The sequence below is a fragment of the Ursus arctos genome, unplaced genomic scaffold (genome assembly GCF_023065955.2).
Source record: "Ursus arctos isolate Adak ecotype North America unplaced genomic scaffold, UrsArc2.0 scaffold_6, whole genome shotgun sequence".
NCBI lineage: Eukaryota > Metazoa > Chordata > Mammalia > Carnivora > Ursidae > Ursus > Ursus arctos.
The window spans coordinates 28056482-28080904 of NW_026623078.1; the positions used below are offsets into that span (position 1 = coordinate 28056482).

The window sequence follows — 24423 nt, forward strand, 5'->3', positions numbered from 1 at the left end:
GCTTTTCTTTCTCTTGCCTCCTTACCATCGAACGTAAAATTTAATAGTGAACTTTATTGCACAGTATTGAAGTAACAAGATGTCGTTGCAGAAACATCAGCCAAGAACTTTGCATTCCCTTTTGGGGAAAGGGCTAATGTGTCGTCAGTTGTATGAAGTATGGTTACATCACGGTAGGCAGAGGTAGGACTTTGCTGTTCTCTTTATTTAGAGATTGAGTATGTATGTATGTATTTATTTATTTATTGGATGTATTTATTTTTAGAAAGTGTGCCTGAGCATGGGAGAGGGACAGAGGGAGAGAGAGCATTTCAAACAGGCTCGGCTCCACACTTGGTGCAGAGCGGGACGCGGGACTTGATCTCATGACCCTGAAATCATGACCTGAGCCAAAACCAAGAGTTGGACACTCCACCAGGTGAGCCACCTAGGTGCCCCTAAGTATGATTTTAGGAGGTGGGGATAGATGCCAAGTTGACAAGGGGTGGTCTGTGATAGTTTTGGTGTCAGCTTGGCAAGGTTATTGCCCCGTTACTCAAACACCGTCTGCCTGTTGTTATGAAGGTGTTTTGTGGACGTGACTGAGGCCCATAATCAGTTGACTTTATTAAGGGAGATTATTCTAGATAGTCTGCGGGGGAGGACTGATTCTATCCGTCAAAGGAGCAGAGCTGAGGCCTCTTCCAAGGAGAAATTCTGCCTCTAGAGAGAGTGATAGCCCATGTGCAAGACTTCGAGTTGCCTTCCTGATGTCTTGCCCTATGGATTTCAGACTTGCCTAGCCAGTTCCCAGCATTGTTTCAGCCAATTTCTTGCAGTAAATCTCTTAATCTACATCTCCTACCATTCCTCATTTCCAGTGGAATCATGACTGATAGAGGAAAAGAAACTCCTCCACAGCCAGACAGCTTGTAAGTACACTGCACGGCCTTGCTTCTTTCTGTCAGAATGCCTGGATGCCTTCCCACTCAGTTGGTCTTCTCCCTAAGCCCTGTCTTAGATCTTGCTTCATGTCTTGCTTGACATTTACTCTTTGTTGAGACATTATTGTTTAACACGTGTTTGTATTAAGTACAGCTATTTTCCCAATGTCTTTAGAGTTGTGCTTTTCACTTTAACCAATGACTATCAATGATTATTTTATTAATTTTTGTGAATAATTTATTGCATCAAAGTAGAGAATATGGGGTTTTCAGAATCTTACTTAATTGGAAGTTAGTTACTAATGTGTGTGGAATTCAATTTGTTTTCATTAATTTCACTGTAAATAACCATACCTGTTGTTTTACCTGATGTGGTAAGACTTTTCACTGGACCTGGTTTCTTGAGGAAGTATTCCTCAAATTCATTAGACTTATGGGGACTGTTTTACAAGAGGGGGAGTTTGAGGCTTTCTTTGGAAAATTGTTGAGGAAGAGAGTTTTCTCTGGAGGCAGGAAGGCTGAGTATTAAATGGTTAAGAATCAATGCTTTATCAGATGCAGTGCCCCTCTTTATAAGAAAGGCACCTTTTTTTTTTTTAAAAAACACGTCACATTTGCCCTCTTGGAATGGGATTCATTGGTAATATAACCAACCACACATTAAATAGCAACAACAACAACGTAATACCCTAAGCAGAATGTAGCTAAAACTAAAGTAAAGCAATTTATAATAATAATAATTAATAATAATAAATAAATCCATTTCTTTCTGATTATAAACGTTTGGACATGGCTATGTGAGAAAATATAAGAAGGAGTCAAACGTTGGCCTAGTCACAGAGTCCCCGTCAATGGCACAGCTACAGATGTGGGCGGGGTAGATGAGTTGTCCTGGTGGCTGAGATATGATGAGGAGTCATGCAATTAGTGACGTGGGTTTCTGATGCAGTGAATAATTCCTGGTCGGCTCAGAACAAAACGAATTATAATTTTCCCTCGATTTGCATGGTGGTTGCATTTTAGGAAACATAAGGTATCTTAAGAGAGGACAAAAGTACTTTCCGTTTGTATGTAAAACTGAGTTAGGTTCCAGGCTCAGGCAATTAAAAATCGGTTTTTGTAAGTGCCAGAGAGCAGAGAATTTCATTCACCCAGAACCCCTGAAAGAGTGGTTAGCATGTGGCAAGCATTTAGTTAATATCTGTATGAATGTATGAAAGTTTTTCATCTCCATGAAATTAGGTGGGACGTCTGAAAATCATGCAGGATGAGGGACAATTATCTGTTGTGTAGGACTACCCCAGACATTGCGTGATGGCTAGCATCCATCACCCTTGCTCACTGGAGCGAGTAGTGCTTCTGATTATTGTGAGAGCCCAAAAAGCCGCCACCACAAATTTCCAGATTGCCCCTTTGGGTGATACTGTTGAGAACCACAGAATTAAGTAACGATGTGGGTGTGGTGTCTGTCCATCAGATGCCAGGGAAAACCCACTCGTAGAAACGATGCCTTAAGAGTGGGAACGGAACAGCCCTGTTAAAGGGACTGTCTGCTGTGAAGTGTGTGCATAATAATATGGATGGAGCTCTGAGGGAAACGCGGAGCTGGAAAAGGGGTGTGTGATGCAGGTCAGAGCTGTTGCCAGCTCATAACGACTTTCGGGTGAATTAAAGAAAAGGGCCCCCTCTGGGCATACCAGAGTTCTTTTTCTAAGAACTGTCTGGTAGCTGATGAGAGCCCATGGAAGTTAAATATCCTGGCAAGTGGAGTGCTTGCTGGGAAGTCAGGTGCCTTTCCTGACCTCTTGGCCCCAAGTACCTTTTGACGGGAATCAACTTGCACACACCTTTGCTGGGTTTCCACATGAGACAGAAATCAAGGATTAAGAGCAAAAGATAAATTGCCCACTGACTGGATGAATGATTAGCTCAGGGTGGCCTAGGCAGGCTTGACCTTATTCTGGGAAAGTTAATCATAGTCTTGATCAGAAGGCTTGTGAGTGGTAAAGGGAGTGAGAAATGAGTAGAAAGTATCAGTGAAAAGAGGGATACATTTAGTGAATTCTGTCAACAAGTGAAGGGACTCTCTTCCCTTTATTTTGTGGGATTAAAACGGATAACACTGGTGGCTTCCTCCGGGTGGGTTTCTTCATGGAGGTTTGGAACTTCGATCATCAGTGCACCTTGGGGTCATGAAGTCTTGAGGTATTTGTCAGAATTCTACTAGCCAAATACACCCTTAACTGACGTGTACAGGGAAATCTGTTTAGAGTTTTCTGTGGTGCTATATATTTTTGTGGGAACAGATATTCTTGTTGATGCTCCAGGAAGTCAAACTCTCAGAATCAAAGGGCCTTTCTGGTGAGACTGGAACCAGAGAAGGTCTTGAAGGACATTTCCTTAATGTCACAATAGAACCCATTGACTTATCCTGCCTTATGCCAAAACATGCACTTTTTTTTTTTTTTTTTTTTTTTTTTGCCACCGACTGCTCATACCCTTAAGATTGTCTTCCAGACCAACTTGAAAAGCACAGAGAAACATTGTCCCTTTTCTTCATCTCTGGTTTGTACAGGCGTCACATGTTTCAGCCCCTTTGTTTGAACTCCTCATTTCATTGTCAGTTTTTCATTTTCTCATGACTTTGTGAGAGGAGAGACTTCTCATTTCATAGATGGCCCACAGGGAGACACCCCAGGACCACCAGGAGGCCTTCTCCCAGATTTACATGGGGTGGGTGCATCAGTAAGCCTAGGCTAAAACTAACATTAGAAATCTCATTGGCTTAACAGAACAAAGCTTTATTTCACACGATATCCCTTGCAGATCCAGGCCAATTCTCCAAGGAGGTACTGGTTTAGAATTCTGCGCTACTCGAGTCTTCTGGCAACTGCCTTTCCACATGTTCTCTGATCACCATGGCATGGAAGAATGCAACATGTGTCTTGACCCAGCAATTAAAATTTTTTTTAAAAATTTTATTTATTTGTTTGACAGAGAGACAGCCAGCAAGAGAGGGAACACAAGCAGGGGGAGTGGGAGAGGAAGAAGCAGGCTCCCAGCGGAGGAGCCTGATGTGGGGCTCGATCCCAGAACTCCGGGACCACGCCCTGAGCCGAAGGCAGACGCCTAACGACTGAGCCACCCAGGTTCCCCTTGACCCAGCAATTTAATGCTTGGGCTCAGAAATATGATAATGTCCCTTCTGCTTATAACTAATGGTATAGATTTGAGGAAGTGGTCCTCTTGAGCCCAGAAAAGGAGGACCAGATACGACTGAGCACTAATAATGAAGTGATACCTACCATGTACAGCCTAGCAGGTGTATATTTCTGCTAGGGCCGCCATAACAAAGTGTCACAGACTGTGTGACTTAAACAACAGAAACTAACTTTTTCCACAGTTCTTGAGGCTAGATGTCCAAGGTCAAGGTGTCCTCAGGTTTATTTTCTCCTGAGGCCTCATCATCTTTTCCCTAAATTGCAGGGAATGGCTGAATTTTGGGCTTATCCTTGTTTGTACAAGGGAAATTCCTTCATTATGTTAATTGATGATGGCTGACTTGACCAAACCATACTAAAGAATAAGCTGGATATAGGCTCCAGTCGTGCCCTCAAAGACTGTGGGTGGGTTTGGGCAAAAACTGAAGATTGGGGAATATTATCTCTCCTGTCTTCCAACTCTTCCACCAACTATCTTCTGATTTTCTTATGCATCTTTCTCTGGTGTTCTGAAAGTGGGCTCATTCCTGTCCCTCTCCCACCTCTTCCCTAGTGGTTCCCCTCACCATGGACTTTTCATACCACGTATATTATATATATATATATTTAGATATATACATATACACACACACATATACACACATATGTTTAGGTACTCCATACATATCTGTGGTTAATACAAAAAGTAAGGTTTTTTTTTTCATGCCGCAAGAACCAATTGTTGCTTCCTTTACTGCCCCTATCGAGATGCATGTTCTAGGGTCAACCGAATGAAAGAAAGCCCGTCCAAGAGTTGATCTAACTTAGTGCATGAACTGTCAGCCCCATGCCTTTCTTCTGCACACTTAGATGCCAGCCAGGCGCTCAACACCATGGCCCTACGCTGGAGGACAGACCATCCTGCAGTCAAATGCTCACCTTTCCTTCACATATTTAGTGAAACAGAGCAGGGGTTTGTCATGGTCCAGGATGTCACAACCTCAGGGTTTGTAAAATCGCTTCTTCTGCAATTGACTAGCTTCATGCTCAAGAGTATGGTAGCCTCTGGCCGTTTAGGAATGGGGTGGCTTATAGGAGAGCAATGCTAATGAATGCTCACAGCCATTCTGGGTTTCATTTATGGGGGCCTATTTTGTTCTCCTAGTTTCCATCATGAAGGGCTCTCATTACGTTTAACTAGCTTAGGCAGCAGTTTCAGTATTAACTCCTCAACATCAAATGACCCCATTGCCCAAACTGTAGATACTTAATGACCAAAGCAATGTGGGATTTTAAAAATATCTTCATCAAGTTTCATATATTTGTTTTCCTGAAAGAACTAATCTGGGAGTGAGGCTGCTTCTCCTTATTCTTTTTGCCTCAGTTTGTATTGGCTTCCTTATATACCATGACCTCATCAGAGAGCTTGCTGTCCAGGGGCTTCATGGGGTCTTTACCTATACTCCTTTTTTTTTTTTTTTTAAGATTTTATTTATTTATTCGACAGAGATAGAGACAGCCAGCGAGAGAGGGAACACAAGCAGGGGGAGTGGGAGAGGAAGAAGCAGGCTCACAGCGGAAGAGCCTGATGTGGGGCTCGATCCCATAACACCGGGATCACGCCCTGAGCCGAAGGCAGACGCTTAACCGCTGTGCCACCCAGGCGCCCCTACCTATACTCCTTTTTATATATTATTTTTTATAATTAACATATAATGTATTATTTGTTTCAGGGGTACAGGTCTGTGATTTATCAGTCTTACACAATACACAGCACTCACCACAACACATACCCTCCCACTGTCCCTCACCCAGCCACCCCATCCCCCCACCTCCCTCCTCTCCAGCAGCCCTCAGGTTGTTTCCTAAGATTAAGAGTCTCTTATGGTTTGTCTCCCTCTCCGGTTTTGTCTTATGTCATTTTTTCCCTCTCTTTCCCTATGATCCTCTGCCTTGTTTCTTAAATTCCACATATCAGTGAGATCATATGATAATTGTCTTTCTCTGATTGACTTATTTCGCTTAGTAAAATACCCTCTAGTTCCATCCACATTGTTGCAAATGGCAAAATTTCATATTTTTTGATGGCTATGTAACATTCTATTGTGTGTGTGTGTGCGTGTGTGTGTGTGTGTGTGTGTATACCACATCTTCTTTATCATTCATCTGTTGATGGACATCTGGGCTCTTTCCATAGTTTGGCTATTGTGGACATTGCTGCTATAAACATTGGGGTGCAGGTGCCCCTTCGAATCACTACATTTGTATCTTTGGGGTAAATACCCACTAGTACAACTGCTGGCTCATAAGGTAGCTCTATTTTTAACTTTTTGAGGAACCTCCATACTATTTTCCAGAGTGGCTGCACCAGCTTGCATTTCTACCAACAGTGTAGGAGGGTTCCCCTTTCTTCAGGTCCTTGCCAACATCTGTCATTTTCTGATTTATTAATTTTAGGCATTCTGACTGGTGTGAGGCGGCATCTCATTGTGGTTTTGACTTGTGTTTCCCTGATGCTGAGTGATGTTGAGCACTTTTCCACCTGTCTGTTGACCATTTGGATGTCTTCCTTGCACAAGTGTCTGTTCATGTCTTCTGCCCATTTCTTGATTGGATTATTTGTTCTTTGGGTATTGAGTTTGTTAAGTTCTTCATAGATTTTGGATACTAGCCCTTTATCTGATAGGTCATTTGCAAAGATCTTCTCCCATTCTGTCGGTTGTCTTTTGGTTTTTTTGACTGTTTCCCTTGCTATGCAAAAGCTTTTTATCTTGATGAAGTCTCAATAGTTCATTTTTGCCATTGTTTCCTCGCTTTTGCAGACATGTCTAGCAAGAATTTGCTGTGGCTATGGTAAAAAAGGTGGCTGCCTGTGTTCTCCTCAAGGATTTTGGTGGATTCCTGTTTCACATTTAGGTCTTTTATCCATTTGGGTCTATTTTTGTGTCTGGTGTAAGGAAATGGTCCAGTTTCATTCTTCTGCATATGGCTGTCCAACATCCCCAACACCCTTTGTTGAAGAGACTGTCTTCTTTCCATTGGATATTCTTTCCTGCTTTGTCAAAGATTAGTTGACCATAGAGTTGAGGGTCCATTTCTGAGTTCTTTATTCTGTTCCATTGATCTATGTGTCTATTTTTGTGCCAGTACCATATGATTACAGCTTTGTAATAGACCTTGAAATCTGGACTTGTGTTGCCACCAGTACCTGATGCTACCTGTATTCTGGAGTTGCATCTGGTTGGGTCGTTTTACCAACAGACATCTTCCTGTACTTGGAACTACCTTTGCAAATGCAAAGTTATGGACTTTTAAAGGTAGATGTTAATCTCCAATGTCAACACCCTTTCACCCCTCTCTATAAGCACAGGTTCTAACAGCATTTGGGTGTCCCAAAGGACGCAACCTATTAGTCTAGTAACTGGTGGATCGGGTACAGGAACCTTTTCTGAGGTCCAGCTGGATTGATATCCTTACCATGGGGGAAAACACCCCAGTGTCCAGACCGTTGCTCCTTGTCATGATATATAGGATGCATGGGCTCTGGTTTGAATCCCTGTTTTAACATCTCTTGTGAGACCTCAGGAATTGCTTAATTTTTCTGTACCTTCATTTCCTCATCTAAAAATGTGGAAAGAATAGAAGCACTTTATATTGGTTGTTGTAAAAGTTAATGAGTTAACACATGTGAATCATTTAAACTAGTGTCTGGTACTTAAGTGCTTGATAAATGTTGGCAGCTCTTCCGACTGCTACGATAACGATACTTCTGCTACTGTGCTGTTCTCCCCAAGCACCGGGAGTGCTTCTTCATGTATGGGAAATGGGAAATGTGCTTTGAGCATTTTTTCTCTCCTTTAATGTGGCTGTGGCATTATAGACTCTGGATCCTACTCATCCAAGTAGACAAAACCATAACCCAGAAGCATATATGTATTTGCCTCATTAAATTCTTGCTGCAATCTCATTTTATTATATGGAGCTTTGATTTCAGTTGTAGCCTGATGGGTTTTGAAATTAGATTGGAAGCTCCATCATGTCTGCCATTCCTTCTTAAACATTTCCATGTGCCATTAAATGCACTGGGGATAGAAGACTGAGTAAGGTGGCGCCCCTCCTCAAGGAGCTTAAGATCAAAAGGGTAATGCATGAATACAGATCATTTTAATGGTAGTAACAGGCATTTGAAAATTTGCTCCTTGGCAGGCTATGTTGAGCACTTCTGTATTTGTTACATAACTGAATTCTGAAAACAAGCCTATGGTGCAGGGAGACAGAGGTCCTAGAGTTTAATTACTAAGTAAAGTGAAGAATTGAACCTTCATTCATCTGACTTCTGAGTTTGTCCCATTCCATGATACAATCCACAAGAGGGAGTCCCAGGGCTGTTTGGGGGTTCAGAGGAAAGAGAAGTCACCTCTAGCTGGTGTGTTAGTGGTGCAGGTGAGCTTTTGAGGAATCCTGGGGTTGGTCAGAGAAATTTACATGGGAGAGAAGCATCCCGAGACAGACCTAGAATAGAAATCTCAGACACAGGATGGGGCTGGGTATTTCCAAGGACATGCATGGAATTTGTTTTGACCAAAACAAAGGATGGGCAGGGGAGATCCAATTGGAGGCATCTGTCGTGTCCCAATTCTGAAAGGCCTTGAAGGTCAATTAGAATTTGCTTTTTTTTTTTTTTTTTCAATGGGGCAGCCTGGGGAAGTAGAGAGATCCCCAGGATTCAAACTGGATAGACCTGCATGTGAATACTAAGATGACCACTTATGAATCACTATGGAAAGATTGCTCAAACTCTGATCTTTAGCTTTCTCATTGATTACTTCCGTGAGGATTTGTTCATGTTTGTTTATTGAATGGTTGAAGAGGCTACCCCCACCTTATATTATTATTGTGAGAATGACAATAATCAAGACAAAGTACTGAAACCTAGTAGTCAGTAAATAGCAGTTATAATTGTTTTTTCTTTTTAAAGATTTATTTATTTGAGAGAGAGAGTAGGGGGGAGGGGCAGAGGGAGAGGGAAAGGGAGAGTCTTAAGCAGACTCCATGCTGAGCACAGAGCACACAGGGCTCCATCTCAAGACCCTGAGATCACAACCTGAGCTAAAACCAAGAGTTGGATGCTTAACTGCGCCACCCAGTTGCCCCAGCTGTAATTGTTATATTTGGTAAAGATGAGTCCTTGAGGTTGTCAGACAAGTGGGTAGCATGAACAGCGTCTGTTTTTTAGAACATTACTCTAGCACATGTGTCTAGGAGGAAGAGGACATACTACAAGTGGGAGATCAGTAGAAAGCTTCTGAGTAATCCAAGGGAGGAAGAATGAGAACCTGAAGGAATGGTGCCTGGTGTGGGGCCCTTGACATGTTGGGGGCAGGGTCTCAGTGCTGTTGGCTACCTATTAATGACCAAAGATAAGCCCAGAAAGCCCCTGTGATATAGTGTATCAGGGTATCCCCAAATATTTCCTAAGTCCTTTTTAGCCCATTGGATGTTTACAAAAGTAATTTCGAGGCAGAATCTAGTTCTAGATGATTCTGACTTCCCAGGCATTGGATACTTCCACTTTAGTATTTTGCCGTGTATCTATCATGGGAGAGATTGCCCACTGGGCCAATGAAGCTTCAGCTGTATGGGGTTCTCCCAGCTCTGGGTTTTCTCCAGTGCAATGGAAGCCACTAATGATCATGACTCACTGCTTATAGTTGGGGAAAATCATATGGATATGGATATTCTCCGTGAATAAGCCAAAATATGACCAAGTGCTTCTCTGCCAAAATAGGTTTACTCTAGCACTTCACTGATTTCCAGACAACCAAGCTACTATCTAGTCTGTCCCTTCCCATTCCATGTGTCAATAGAAATCCAGATGTCCTATTTGTCATGCACGATTCTAAGTATCAGAGGGGAGACAGTATCTTTGATTCCTACCGTATTATTAGTATTATCCATCAAGATTGCATATTTTTGATGAGAAGAATGAATTCTAGATAATTGTTTAGTTTTACCTTATCAGTTCATCTTTGTTGTTTATGTTGAGGCATAGCCACTGCATTTCTCTTTGAGATCGGGACTGGCCTCTCACCACTTCAGCTGTTTTGCTCGTGACTCAGTCACACAGAGCTCTTTAGGGAAAAGCAAGGAGGAGGTTTGTGGGATAGGCTGGGAGAGCTCCGCGTGCCCACAATATGATGGGGGACAACTTTGCCAGTGAGAGGTCAGGTTCTGTTTCATGATGAGGCATGAAATACCAACAGCTGGAATTTTTGCTCCTAAGCCAACTAGGAAGGAGGAAAGGCATGTTAAGACAGTTTTTTTCTTTTTCTTATTTAAAGCAAGACTGGGAATGTAGAAAAGCAGCAGCCTGGGTAAATAAAAGGAAAGAATAAACATGTACCAGAAAGTCAGGGTCTTGCTGGAGCCCTGATCTGATGGCCCTTGGATGCCTCTAGCTGAAACCACTTCCATATTATCCCAGACTTTGGAATCAGTAAAGGGAGCTAAAGGATTCCCTGAGTCTATAGCTGTATGTTCAGTATCTCAAGCTTCTTGTCAGATCTCCTCCAGATCATTACCTTTATCAACTGGTTTACTGTTGTATTGTCAACATTGACCACTGTAATCACCACATGACACATACTAAGTGTTTGGTCAAAGGTTTTTGAGTGAAAAGTTTCAATGCCTGGCCTCTGGTCTTGCTTCTCCTGACCAGACCCTGTCCTCATATTTTGATCCAGCATTGAGTTCTCCAGCTTCTTTCTTTTGCTTTGGACCATTCTTTGATTCTTTATATTTACCTCTTCCTCTGGGACTCAAATCCTGTTATTCCAATGGCCTCCTTAGGGCTTGAAGTTCTGCCTCTGCAATCTCTCTCCTGTGTCTGTTATATGTTGCTTAACACTGGTTCTCCTCTCTCTGCCTGTTCCGCATACCCCTCCACACATCTACCCAGCATGTCTTCTCCGCCAGTGAGCCCTGCTCTTCTTAGCCACCGTAGAGAGTGTGGCTATCTAACCCTTCGCTTTGGACTTTCCCATCGAGCCCATCCCCGCACTGACCTATGACCTGATTTGGCATAGATTTAAAAATCTGTGGAAGACAGTTGGAGCTAGGGAGGTGGTTGTCCAACCAATGTAAGATCTTTTGATGAACAAGATTTGTCTGTGCCTTCCAAGTTAAAGAATATTTTAAAACCTTATCATGACCTTCTCAGAACATGTGCTATAGGTCCCTAGTAGAGAGCCCATCTTGGTAATCCGCAATTTGTCTTCAATGGGCTGAAAAAGAGCACAATCAGCATTAGTACTGAGATAGAATTAAGGAGTTCCTATCTTCTTCTCCTTGTTTCCCACAATACCTGATTCCATGCAGCAGAGCAGTGTTCAAGGATGATTTTCAATCACTTAGTTGAGGAAGTAAACAAAAGCCCTCAAAAGAAGCACCAGAGTTTGACTTTATTTCCCCCCTTGTACCACCTCTAAAACTGGCAAAGGATAGAGCATCCAATACTTCTCACCAAGCCCCAGGATGACAGAGGAAGCTGATTAATATTGCCCTTTGGGTTGGTAACTAGAATCTGGAGAGTTAACCCAGCGTGGCAGAGGATAGGCTGAGTTTCATGCTTTGACCCAGCAATTGCACCCCTAATTGGGCACACAGTTGCACTTTCATGGCATTTAAACACTTTAAAGAGCCCGTACTCAAGACAGAAGGCCACTGTGTGTTTTCCTGAGGGTATAGTCAGGGAGTAAAGAATGCAGGGGCTCTTTCAGATAATTAGGCATTTAATTGCACATACAGACTTCACCGATGGTTTTGCACATGCGTGTGATTGTGATTCACTTGAAAGCACTCCATTGATGATAGTCTGTATTCCATTTTTCTGCAAAGCAAATTAGGAAGGAAAATATTCAAAACATTTAATTCTTAAGTCCTATTTCTTTAGTTTCTTTTTAGTTCTAACTTCCCTTCAAGTTTCTAGAGTTAAAACAACCACCACCACAGGGAATTCCACATCTGACTCTTATAAAGCACATAAAACAGAATGTACATAACTGTGGGTAGTTTGCAATTAGAGCGTAAGTATAGTACAAATGTGGTGTCTCTCATCTACCAATATTCCCCTTCTTCCTCTCTACCCAAATTTTCAGATTGAGAAATCAAGGCATTGGAGTTAAATCTTTTGCCTAAGTCACCCGGTAGCAGAGACCAGTTAGGAATATAAATTGCCCTTGGCATCATGTTCCTTTCTATCATCAAGCCTAGAGCCCAGTGGGGCATGTTTAATTCCATTGTTCTTTTGCACATTTAAGACAGTAAACAATGGATAACCTCTGAGTCTTGGCTTATACAGAAATATGAGCCTGGATATTTTGGTCCCATTTCTTTTTTGTACACATCTCCATGATGGCAGCACTGAAAAATTTTCAAAGATTTTGGATATGGACCTATTTTCTTCAGCCTTTCTGACTTCCTGTTTTGAGCATTTTGTAAGGATTGATCTTTGGGGGATTTTTTTACTTTTAGTCTGATATGTCTTCCATATTTTAAAATTGACCCATTCCACTTACCAAACGCCACTTGAGTCATGCTTGCATTGCTACACCTACCCCTCTTGCTGCCGCCTCTCCCCCCAGGTTTTCATTACTTGGCCATCTCTTTAACCTGGATCTGGCTTAATCCGGTTTTGGCTTCTTGCAGTAGTCAAGAATGTGTCACCCAGAGCAGACATCAATGAATAAAAAATCTTGAGTGGTGATTAGAGAATGCCTGAACTGCCACCCTGGACCTAGAGCTACTTAGCCATTACTTCTTGTTCATTCGTGGTGGATTTCTATTGGGTAGACAACAAATGCTTATTGGTAATAGTAAATGCTGATTTTTGAATCCCTCCTCACTAAGCAGTAAGTAGAAACTTAGACACAACGGGGTTTGTCAAGAAGTTCTTAATAGGAAGTGTGGGTGAGGGCATCTAGGTGGCATAGTGGGTTGAGCGTTCAACTCTTGGTTTCGGCTCAGGTCATGATCTCAGGTCACGATCTCAGGGTCCCGAGCTCGCACCCCATGGTCAGCTCTGTGATCAGTGTGGAGTCTGCTTGAGACTCCCCACCCCGGCCCTCCTGCTTATGTTCTCTCTCTCTCTTTCAAATAAATAAATCTTAAAAAAAAATAAATAAAAGAAGTGTGTATTAGAATCACCAGGCCAGAGTGGGGGAGCTTCTTCAAAATACAGAGATCTAGGCCCTCTGAATCAGAAATCGCCGGTTGGGGCCCAAGCACCTATATTTCAAAAGTGTTCCTCTGTGATTCTGATGCTTTTGCTATGAGGAATCAGAAGGCTGGGAGAATAGTCTCTGTTCTGGTCCTTCCTGAAATATGTTTCCTATTGCTGTGATGTTATGTTGGGAATCATGGATTTGGACAGTAAAATTTATTAGAAGTTGTGTGAACCTGGGCAGGTTTCTCTGCATGGTTTTCAGCCCTAATGTCCTTGCCTACAAAAGGTGAGATGATAATTGGGGCTGTTGAGATTAAGAGAGGATCTTTGCAAAGGCCCTTAGCAGTGTGTCTGCTATGTGTCATGAGTCACGCTCATCCTAGACCATTTCTGTCATGATTCTGATGAACATATGCTTTACATATCTTGTCCATCGCTACTCTGTGTTGGAATGGTTAGTCTCCTATGGAGGTCCTCATATTTTTCAGAGAGATGCTATCCCTTACTCCTAAAATACAATGGGAAAGTCATGAAGAAGCGTAAGTTTCCTCTGATAGCTCCGTGCAACGCATGCGCTCTGCTTTTACTCTGCCCTGGCTCTCCTCTGCCTTTCTCAGACTCCAGCATTGTTTTGTCAGCCTCTGTAGGAGAAGTAACTGCCTAATGGGTCTGAGCCCAAAGTCGATCCTCCCACTGGGAAAAGGCACGGACGGGTTAAATCTCCCTGTGCAAGATCATTCTACCTGCCTCCTGTAGGACAACCGAAGATGACCATTTCATGGCAATGAATACACTGCTTTGCATATGTTTGGGTCTTACAGTTTTCTTTTCCAGCTATATAGTCAGTTCCTGCAGGCAGCCTTATCCTGTGCCGAGCTCTGGGACCAGGGCATGTGTGTGCCAGGCAGCTCTCTGGCACGGGCTCGCCTTGCTTACCATTCTGGTTTAAATTGCCTTTCTTATATACCGGTATTTATATGTATAACAAATGGGGGCTGGCTAATTATGTGGTTCTTAGTGGGAATCAAGTCTCTGTTGGAACCAGCCCAGTCTCTGCCCACTATTTATAGCCTTCATATGTCCCAGATTTTCCAGTTCTGATTTCAAATATTCAATCCCACTGTCTCCAGAAGTACACTTTATGCTTGTCAGACCACATGTCAATTTATGGTTTGAGAAATATAGTCACAGTATTATAACTGCCACCCTAAACACCACATTTTCTGACTATGAGATTGGAATCCTGCCTTTAAAAAAAATTGGACATACTTAGGAAGTGCAAAAAAAATTTTTCTTCAAGTGTTCTTGGTAAGCAATTGACTCTAGGCTTTACCTAAAAACTACAGATTTCAGATTAAAGTGTGATGTAATAATAAAGAGCTTGATGGACAGTTGTCCTTCTTGAGACAGTGCCTTTCACCTGGAACATTACCAACAGGTAGCAAAATAAGCAAATGGGTTGAATGATTATATAGAGATTTTCACATTGCCATAAACTACAGAACTCTGATCTGGATCTGCTGTGTTTCTTCCCAATCATTAATGAAGGCAGAAATGTATGCTATATTAGTGAGAAGGAAGCAGATTTCTAATACTGTTTGGTCCCTGTTTTGTACTGGGCGCCCTGATGGGCACGTTATCTTCACCCTCCAAAGAGCGTGAGGGCACAGGCAGCCGAGCTGTCATGCCGCCGATGGGAGAACTGAGACTCTGATTAAGGAGCTTGCTGAGGACAGTCAGGTGGCAAGCAGTATAGTTAGAATTAGAACTCAGGCCAGTGTGACTATAAAGTCTCTTTATAAATTAGGGTTTCTCATATTATACTTCATTTTCCCCAGAATGGTTGATGAAATTTAGCTAAAATCATTTCCCATCAGCTCCAAGCTGTCCATTATTTAAGGGATATTTATAAATGTAACTATCATGATATATGTGCTGCTGCCTTTGTCCCCACTCCCTAGCCTGTGTGTCCGTGCTGGGACAGATGTCTGGGGGGGGGGGGGCATGTGTAGATGGAAGGGTTTAGAGGCCATGTGGAGAGATTGCGTTAATCAGTCCTGTGTCTCGTTCATAAGGAAATTCTCCAGTGTTCTGCATGACTCGACTCAATCTTCAGGTCTCATATTTCCAGTATAACCAAGCCCTGGCCAATGGAACTATGACCTCCATGTATCTCTGAAACCAAGGGACAGCTTCCTACATGATTTCTCCCGATCCCACATATGTCAACAGGTATCACTAATAGAGCCAGTCTAAAATGGCAGTTGCTGGCTGCAGACAACTCAAAGTCTTTTCAGATATGCTAACCTCTGTTCAGTCTGTGGAAAATGATCTTGATAAAATGCTTATAAATGTGAGGCTGTGGAATGCAGCTTCTGTAGGAGGAATGCTCTAGAAGCTAGAACAGTACTTGATCCACAGTTGATACTCAGTGTTGTTCAGTAAATGAGTGGATTGAGGACTAAGTGGCTGTCATTGAAAATTGCTCACAGGGACGTCCACAGGCTATTGCAGCATTTCATAAACCGGCAGAGAAGAATCTTGATTCATCACTTGTTGGTAGAAGACAGAGGTGGTTCTGTTTTCAGAGGTGCCTGGACGCTGCAGTGAGCATGCCGTCTCTGAAGCCAAAATATCCCAGCACCTAGCGTGGTCCTTACGCTGAACATGCAGGCGATAGTGCAGGACCGGAACCATGGCTCAGCCACAGCTACGAGTGTGGACTGGAATCTGCTCTTGGTCATGGGATATCCTTAAATTGCAAAACTATTAAAAATATTGTTTTAAAACTAATGGTTGCCAGAGAGGAGCGAAGTGGGGGGGATGTGCAAAATGGGTGAAGGGGAATGGGAGGTACAGCCTTCCAGTTACAGAATGAGTAATCCACGGGGGTGAAAGGTACGGCATAGGGCATATAGTCAGGGGTACTGGAATAGTGTTGTATGGTGACAGATGGCACTACGCTTGTGGGGAGCACAGCGTGATGAACACTTGCCGAATCACTATGGCGTGCACCTAAAACTCACGTAACACTGTGTGTCAACCATACTTCACTAAAAAAGAAAAAAAAAAGATAGAGAGTTCTAGAAGTCAGTTTAAAAAGTATTTTTTAGACTTCACTGTTGAGGGAGCCAAGATCAATAATATGAGGTCTTCATAGTTGCAACGATCACCCCGTTGATCCTGCTGGAAGCATTAGTTTGTGAAGAATTTCCTACCACCTCCCTGTGAGGATGCACTGAAGTGGCTTCTTGGGAAAACACTGGTGGGATTTCATGCTCCTGACTTCTAAGCTGCTGGAACAGTCTAAATAACGTAAGTTACCATTAGATAATGCAGAATATTCTTGAGGAAACTGGGGCTGCATTCACATTCAGCTGTCACATCTTTTCGTTTTAAAACTGAAGTATTCCTGCCTCTAGGGAAACAAAAGAGGAAGAATTTGAGCATAGAGTCTAATGGAGTGACCTCCAATTAATCAGGTATACTTGAGGAATTGCACTGTTTATTTTATAGAAAAAAAATCAGACAACGAGGGGCTCGCAGCAGTTGTTCTTTGCTGAACTGTAAGATGGATTATTTGAGAAAAAGAATCGTAAGCTCGTGCCTCTCAGATGCGGCTGGAGATCCATAATCCCGTTGAGAGCCCTTCCCACCGCGTGGGCCTGTGCTGGCACATTGGGGGCGAGCTGCTGCTCGGAACACCGAGTCTCCAGCCTCCGCCGCGTCTGGCAAACAGCAAAAACCAAATGCGGGTGGCATCCCGTTTTTATTTACTCTGTATTTGGCCTGGCAAGATAAATTTTACAAATCATGTTGCTGGAATGAAAAGTGAGGGATTTCGGATTAACTCCTAATAGAAGCTAACTAAACTTTACCTTCACCTCCCGGGGAGGGGCCCCCACCGCTAGACGAAGATGTGATCATTTACCTTGGGTTGGGCTTGACAGCTGCTGAAGGGGAGACACCTTCCGTTCTCTAGCCAGTGGCCTCACAGAGAGGCCGTCACAGGATGGAGTTCCCTCCTGCCGGTAAACTACTCTTCCATCTGGCAAAGAGGTTAGAGGGAAATAAAGAGGGGTGGAGGATGGGCACCACGGAGGGGGGCATGTGTGTGCCAGGCTGCACTGTGCACTAGCTGACGTCGTCCCTTCTAAACGGCAGAATCAGGAGCCCAGCTCTGTATTAATCAATTCTGTCACCTTCCATCCACCGCAACCCAGAAGTCTGGGAGTCAGGAAGGTCGATGAGCAAGGAATGAAAAAAGGGAATGTTTCAAGGAACATTTATAAACAAAACTGATCTGATTCTATAAGAGGACTTTAATGATTTTACTGAATTTCCTAAAAAGCTGATTTCCTATCACCTAATTTTCCTTTTCCTTTCCTAGTATTTTGAAGCTACTGGGTAGATAGACAAATGACATATTGTCTGAGATTGCATTTCTTTTTCTACGTTCAATTCAACAATCCCTCTACTAAATGTGAAATTTATAAAATATGTACTATGCTTGACGCTTCTGAACTTGAAACATGAGCTTTTTGAGAAGGAATGTTATGTTAATGATCCTATGGATTCTATTTCAAATTATTAAAAACTGGATCTTTTTTTAAGTAGGCCCATGCCCAACGTGGGGCTTGAACTCACGACTCTAAGATCAAGAGTCACATGTTCTACTGACTCAGCCAGCTAGCCACCCCCCCTCCCCGTTTTCTTTTCTGATCCAGAAATGCTAACTTCAGAGTTAATATACCGTGTTATATTTGTGGTATCCAAAAGGAGTTTGGTGAAAAATCACAGAAGTTAGGTTATAGCCTAGCACAGTGCCTAGAATATAGTTGGTGCTCAATCAATGTTTGTAGAATACATGAGTGAATAGCCAGGAGCATTCAGCATTCATTTAAGGACTGAACACATCAATATCCTGACACAGCTATGGAACTCAATCAACTGGTGGCCTGAGGGAACACTTCACTGTTACAGTTTGTTACTGATACAACTCACGAGGCAGATGCTCGTTATAAGACAGAAAATTAACGAGGCCAAGGATCTCCGTTTAATGCCTCTAGGGGCCAGTTATTTTTGTTCTGTTCCGTGGCTGCGTCCACCACCCATAACCTTTGCCAGCTGTCACACACCAGGGCATGCTCTTTGTCACACAGAGATCCAGAAAGGAGATTGTGCGGAGATTAGCTCAGAGCCATGACCGCTTAGGCAAAACAAAGCGAACTTCATGCACTCTCTAGAGAGGTCAGTTGCAGCAATCGAGCAAAGGAAGAACAGTACATTTTGTAGCCGACTGGACCGGGTGCTAGAACGTGTCGCGGTCCTGCGTGTACAGTGCCCTGGCATGGTTGGCCGTAGCCAGCCTCGCCACAGTCTGCGGGACATGGAGTCACTCCAAGCACTGACTGCAGCGAACGCTCAACCCACAGAATTCAAAATGGACTCGGGCGCGTTGCAACCACGTACGCCTTCCAGAAGCCCCCTTTTGCTAAACCCGTATATTTCAGATTATTCCAGCATTACCTAGCAACATTCTTTGAATAATAGACTAGTATATTTTCTTCCTGGCAAGCCTCACCTCGATCTGCATTATCATTTAGGCCCCATCTGAAAACACCATTCATTTAAATAAGCAATAGAGACTAAAATAAAATTCCATTCATGCTTAGCTCTCCAGTGTGGTTTGGAAATGCTTTCTTCTTCAGCCAGTCTTATGTTACATGCTGGATGGTCTTTTCTTTGACCACCTCATAAAAAAGGGCTCATAAATACTTTTCATGTGTTATTTAAACTAGCGGTACTCCCCAAGGCACCGCGCTCCCATTTTTTTTTAATCCTTTGTGTATTTCTAAAGTATTTCTAAACCAGTAGCAGAGGTAAAAGCATACTCTAAGTTGAGAGGGCCATGTTCTATCACTATCAGGCCACAAATTTCCTTTACTGATAAAAAGAATTTACTTCTCAGCAAAATGTTGCCTGATTTATGTGCTTTCTTTCTAAAAATAATCCTTTGTGAGATATAAGTGCCGGGGCTAGAATATATGTGTCTTTTCTCGATGCCTCTGAAACTGGAATCATGACTTTTCAGCACAGGAACTGTCTAGGACTTTCTGATAAACAAGAGTTTATTTTCTCATAATGATCTGTTAACGTCTGAATGATGAGGCAAAGGACACAGAAGAGTAGTTGCCTAGTGTCGGCTTGTTATGCCACGTGCGGCGTGGTCTGGGCTAGGAGTGGAAACGGTGCATCCATTCTTTCTAGCAAGTTAGGGTGGGGTCATGGCCGGCACTTCACTGGTGCCCCGACTCACATGTGTTTCTTCTTCCCGGAGTATCTTCGCTCTTTCTTGTATTTTCATTATGCTTGTCTGTCCCACTCTGAAATAAATTTTGGTTGGCTCTACTGCTGCATCGAAGTGCCGCACTGCTCATTTCAATTCTGCGTGAACCCACCATTGTTCCCTATCCCTACTTCAGTCATAGAATTGTGATATGTCTTAGAGGTAGAAGGCAACTGAGAGCTCATGTAGTCCTGCTTCCCTCTAAGTACCGAAATTCTCCCCTCAGTATTCCACGTGGACGGCCCTTCAATATTGTTTCCATAATTTTAGGAACAAGTAGTTTTCAACTTTGCAGGTTGTGTACTTACTGCTCAAACTGGGAGAGATTCTAAGCATGGACGCATCTTCACCCCTCTGTTGGCACTTCCCTGCAAAGTTTATGAACTCGGTAGAATTTCTTACACTCAGAAGTATTATAATAAGTATTATTATATTGTTAATTTCTTATGATTTTGCTAGACTCCTTAAGGATTTGAAAAATGTCAGTTGTAATGATTTTAACTCCTTATTTATAATCATCCTTCCTCCATCTATGTAGCCCAATTCATATGACAGGACAAGACTTCAAATTTCGTGGACCCGTATTTCCCACTGCTTCCTGGTTACCCCTACCTGGATTAATTTAATATTCTTTTGTTCATTTAGCAAGTCCTTATGGACCAGCAGATACGGTCCAGGCATTATGCTAGGCACTAGTGGTACAGATGTGAAGCAAACAATACCTTAGCCCCCTTAGAGTTTAGATCTGATGGGGTGATCAATCATTGAGAAATATAGGACCTGTCCTGTAGGTGCCTCCATCGATACATGCTTCAAATTAACTCATCAGTTTGCTTCCTCTTTACACTAACTCTCCACCACCTCGAATCCTCCCCTGTGGTTCCCAAAGCATGTTCCTCAGAGTGGTAGCAGTGTCTCCTGAGAACTCGTTAGAGATGCCGCCTCTTGAGCCCCACTCACATCTACTGAACAGAAACTCTGGGGGAGGGGGACCAGAAATCCGTGTTTCGGGAAGCCCTCCAGGTAACTCTGATGCTCGCTCATGTTTCAGAACACCTATCTACATGCAGTCACCACAGAACCTCCCAAATTAGAGACTCCCTAGTTCTCTTGGCTTATCGGTCTTTGTTTTTCTTTCCCAGTCACGAAGCCTTGCCAGTTCTCCCGAAGAAATTTCTTCTGCCAGGTTTTAAATTGAGAAATTTCTTTTGCATTAAAATCTGCCAGGTTTTAAATTCGTACCCTTACGTCTTGTCTGATGTAACTTCCTCATTGGTATCTTCTACCATCGTTTACTTTCCCATCTAATTCACCTGCATACAGCCAACAGAGTTCTCTTCCTATGTTAAAATTCTTGTCCTACTGCAAAACCAAAGTAATCAAACAAAAATTCCCGTTGGCTGCTTGTTGCCTTCTGGATAAAGCTAAACTGAATGAGAGGCACAGGGTCCTACAATCTGAATGGGACTGATCTCACAGCCTTACCTATGTACCCTTGGTGCAGTGATCCACTGATTTCCCCTGATCCCTGAAGACACCATCACACCATCCCCGTTCGTGATTGTCTCTGCAAATAGCTCTTGATTATGACTGCACAGCCATTCCATCCTCTCCTAACCTCACGTTCCTGTCCTTGGCTTTTCAGCAGACAATCTCTACTTACCTTTCAAAGACTAGACCAGATAGGTCCTCCTCTGTGAAGCCTTCCCTGACTTCCCCTGGGAGACTTACTGGTTCCTCTAATGCCCCCCAGCACTTTGTTCATTCCTATTGAGCCAGAGAGGCACCCCTCCCCATGGCACTCTGTTCATTCCTCACAGAAGCACACTAATGTTCAACATTGATTTCAATAACCGAGAATGTGAAACCCAGAGAATGTATGATTTGTTCAGGGTCGCACAGCTACACAATGGCAGAGTCAAGAATTAACCAAGGTCTCCTGGCTACTAGTCCACGATAATTTCCTCTGTGTTTATGAAATCCTGTTTGGTGTGTTGGATGATCTGGATAGTGGGCAATTTTTCTTTTCTTTAGACATTACCAGTGAAATCCAGGAGATTCTTTATAATCCCACTTAAAGTGGGAGCCTTTGTTTTTGCTAAGTTGAGAGCTGGGGAAATTTGAGGATCATTTTATGCTGCTGAAGTCTCCTGCTGAATTCCCATACTACCAAGATTCTCTTACAACATCTGGCTGCTTTACAGGGCATTTCATGGAGCAAATCAATTAACATTTAAAAAGTCAGGGCTGAGAGAAATATTTGAATGGTAGCACAACACTCCCCAAATTCCCTAAGAGATAGTTGCTGACTGAATTGCACAAAACCTGATAACTAGTCACTTCTATATAATACAACTAACTCCTAACCATTTTATTTTCAAATTTAAATCAGGGTCACCAGGTTCTTTGGCCCATGGACAAGACATAAATAGACATTATTTAACATGAATACCCTTTGCCTTGCTACTGATTTATCCTCTCTCTGACAGTGGGGTCGGAGACTAAGACTGTGGGTTGAGCAATTACGTTTAGCCTTTAAGGCCCTGGGGGTGGTTCGTTCAAGATCTAGTCGTTAGATTCGGGCTGAACAGCACAGGGAAACCACGCTGTGGCCCCTGCAACTACTCAAGCTGTGCTTGATGTACTGAAGACATAGATGCTGTTTCCACTTGTGAAATTAAGTTCTGGTATATTCACTTCCCATTGTTCAAGCTATTCCTAAGAGAGCCTCCGTAGGTATATGCACATGCGCACACACACACACACACACACACACACACAATAGTGAGGTACTCACTTATCTCCATTTGCAATGTGTCAACGTCCTAAGATACTGATCTCTCTAAGGTACTCTAGAAGTGAGGGCTTGACACACAGTAGGCACTCAGAGCACAGACTGTCACATAAATCTAAGGGTGTGATTAAAGAATAGCGTTGATGCTGTCATGATCATATTAACCTAGTGGAATCACCATTTTACAAATTCTGTGATATTTTGGAAAGCACCTAATTTCTCCAATTCAAAGAAATCCTTATCTCTGTTAAGGCCGGACAGCACTTCTGTTGCAGAGCTGGTGTAAAAATTAAATGAAGAGATATTTACGAAGTGCCTCTATTATTCATTAGCAGGAGTATGGAAATAAACATATTTAAGTGAATCTGGTTCGTTGTGAAACAGGGCCAAAAACATCTGACTTACGGCTCTCCGAGGGTGTTAGGACCCGAAAAGTCATAAATATGAGCGTACTAAGTTACGAAGGTCGTGGAAGGTAAAGGTGCTGTTATCTTATGCCTTTGTTAATGGTGTTGTCAAGCAAATGACCTTCCTAGGCACCTCACCTTCTTCTAAGCAAAGCAAAATGAGGATCTTCAAATAGAGCGACTTGGCGATCACAAGGTTTGCCCGGTCTTTAATCACCTCTCAAACATAATCAAATGAATGTACTAGTAAGTACCTTTTTAAAATAGAAGGGTCTTCTCTATCATTTAACTTCTAGAAACCATACCGAGAGTAAAGGAACTGAGAACAATTTCGTCCTCTTCAGGTGCTCCATGAAACGGGGGGAAGGATGGCCCTGCTTCTTTCTACTTGCAACGTTTTTGGATCCCATTTTTCATCTAGTTATTTACCATACTCCTTTCCCAGTCCACTCCACAAGACCCTCCCCTTACACACACACACACACCAAATATTGAAGTGATATAGGCTTCAGACTTAATTTCTCTTTCTCCCCTCCCTAAATCTTTTCCCATACTGTGGCTGGTAATGGGCTCTGATCTGTTGGAAATGGGAACAGAGCAATAACTTCAACACGGAGCCTTACGAGTTTGAAAAATCAAGCCAAGCTGCAAGATTTTCTAAACATTCCATCACATTAATACCTCGTGGGTCTGTGGGGACCTTCGTCTAAGTCTCTCCAAACACTTGCCTGAGTTTGGTTAATCCTCAGTATAGCCAGGGTGAAACATTCCCACATTCTGGAGGGGTTGTGAGTGAAGCCCCCACTCAGCCAGGAAGTTGCTCAGGAACCTGGGTGAGAAAAGGAAATGTCTACCCCGAGTTCTGTTGTCTCTCAGCACATACGGGCACGCCCGGCAAATTCATGGAGCAGGACTTGGGGAGAAGACAAGGAAGTTTGTTTCAAATCAAAATAAACTTTCAAATGGAACAAGAAACATATTGCTTATTTTTCGTAGCTGAAAGAGTCTCTATTTGCCAAACAATGGAATCAAAAGAGTCTGTCTATAATCAACTGCTCTCTGTGGCCTCTGTCTGGAATTCTCCCCATGACCAAATTAATTATTAATAAACTTATTCATTCAATAAACATTTACTGAACACATTCCAGGTACTGGCCTAGGTATTAGGGGGATAAAACCCATAAATGTGGACAGAATAGTGCCCCTTGCCCTCAGGGAACTTTCTGTATAATAATTGAGAGAAACAGACAAATTAGTAAAATATTGAGGTAATACATATATACACACTCTGCATATATTTTTTTGTGAGCTCATTCTTCAACTTAAATGACTTCTTTCAGGAAGCATCGCCTGATCTTCCTGTACCTAAAATTATTCCTCTGAATTGCCCTGGCATTACATCTGTACTTCCCATGTGCTTTTCTCTTCTTACCTTGCTTTATGGTTATGAATATGCATTATTTTCCTTCATAAGCTCTAAGTCTCTTGAGTGTAAAGTTTCTGATTTAGGTTCATACGCTAAGCACC

At 42.7% G+C, this 24423-nt stretch overlaps 1 long non-coding RNA gene across 1 annotated transcript in view; it reads left to right on the forward strand.

Moving 5' to 3' along the window:
* Positions 1-311: 311 nt before the first annotated feature.
* Positions 312-24423, forward strand: part of LOC130542939 (uncharacterized) — a 60499-nt gene continuing 36387 nt past the window's right edge. Inside the window, exons 1-2 of the long non-coding RNA XR_008957864.1 lie at positions 312-418; positions 861-911. This is a non-coding gene — a long non-coding RNA (uncharacterized LOC130542939). The remainder of the gene's footprint in view (positions 419-860; positions 912-24423) is intronic.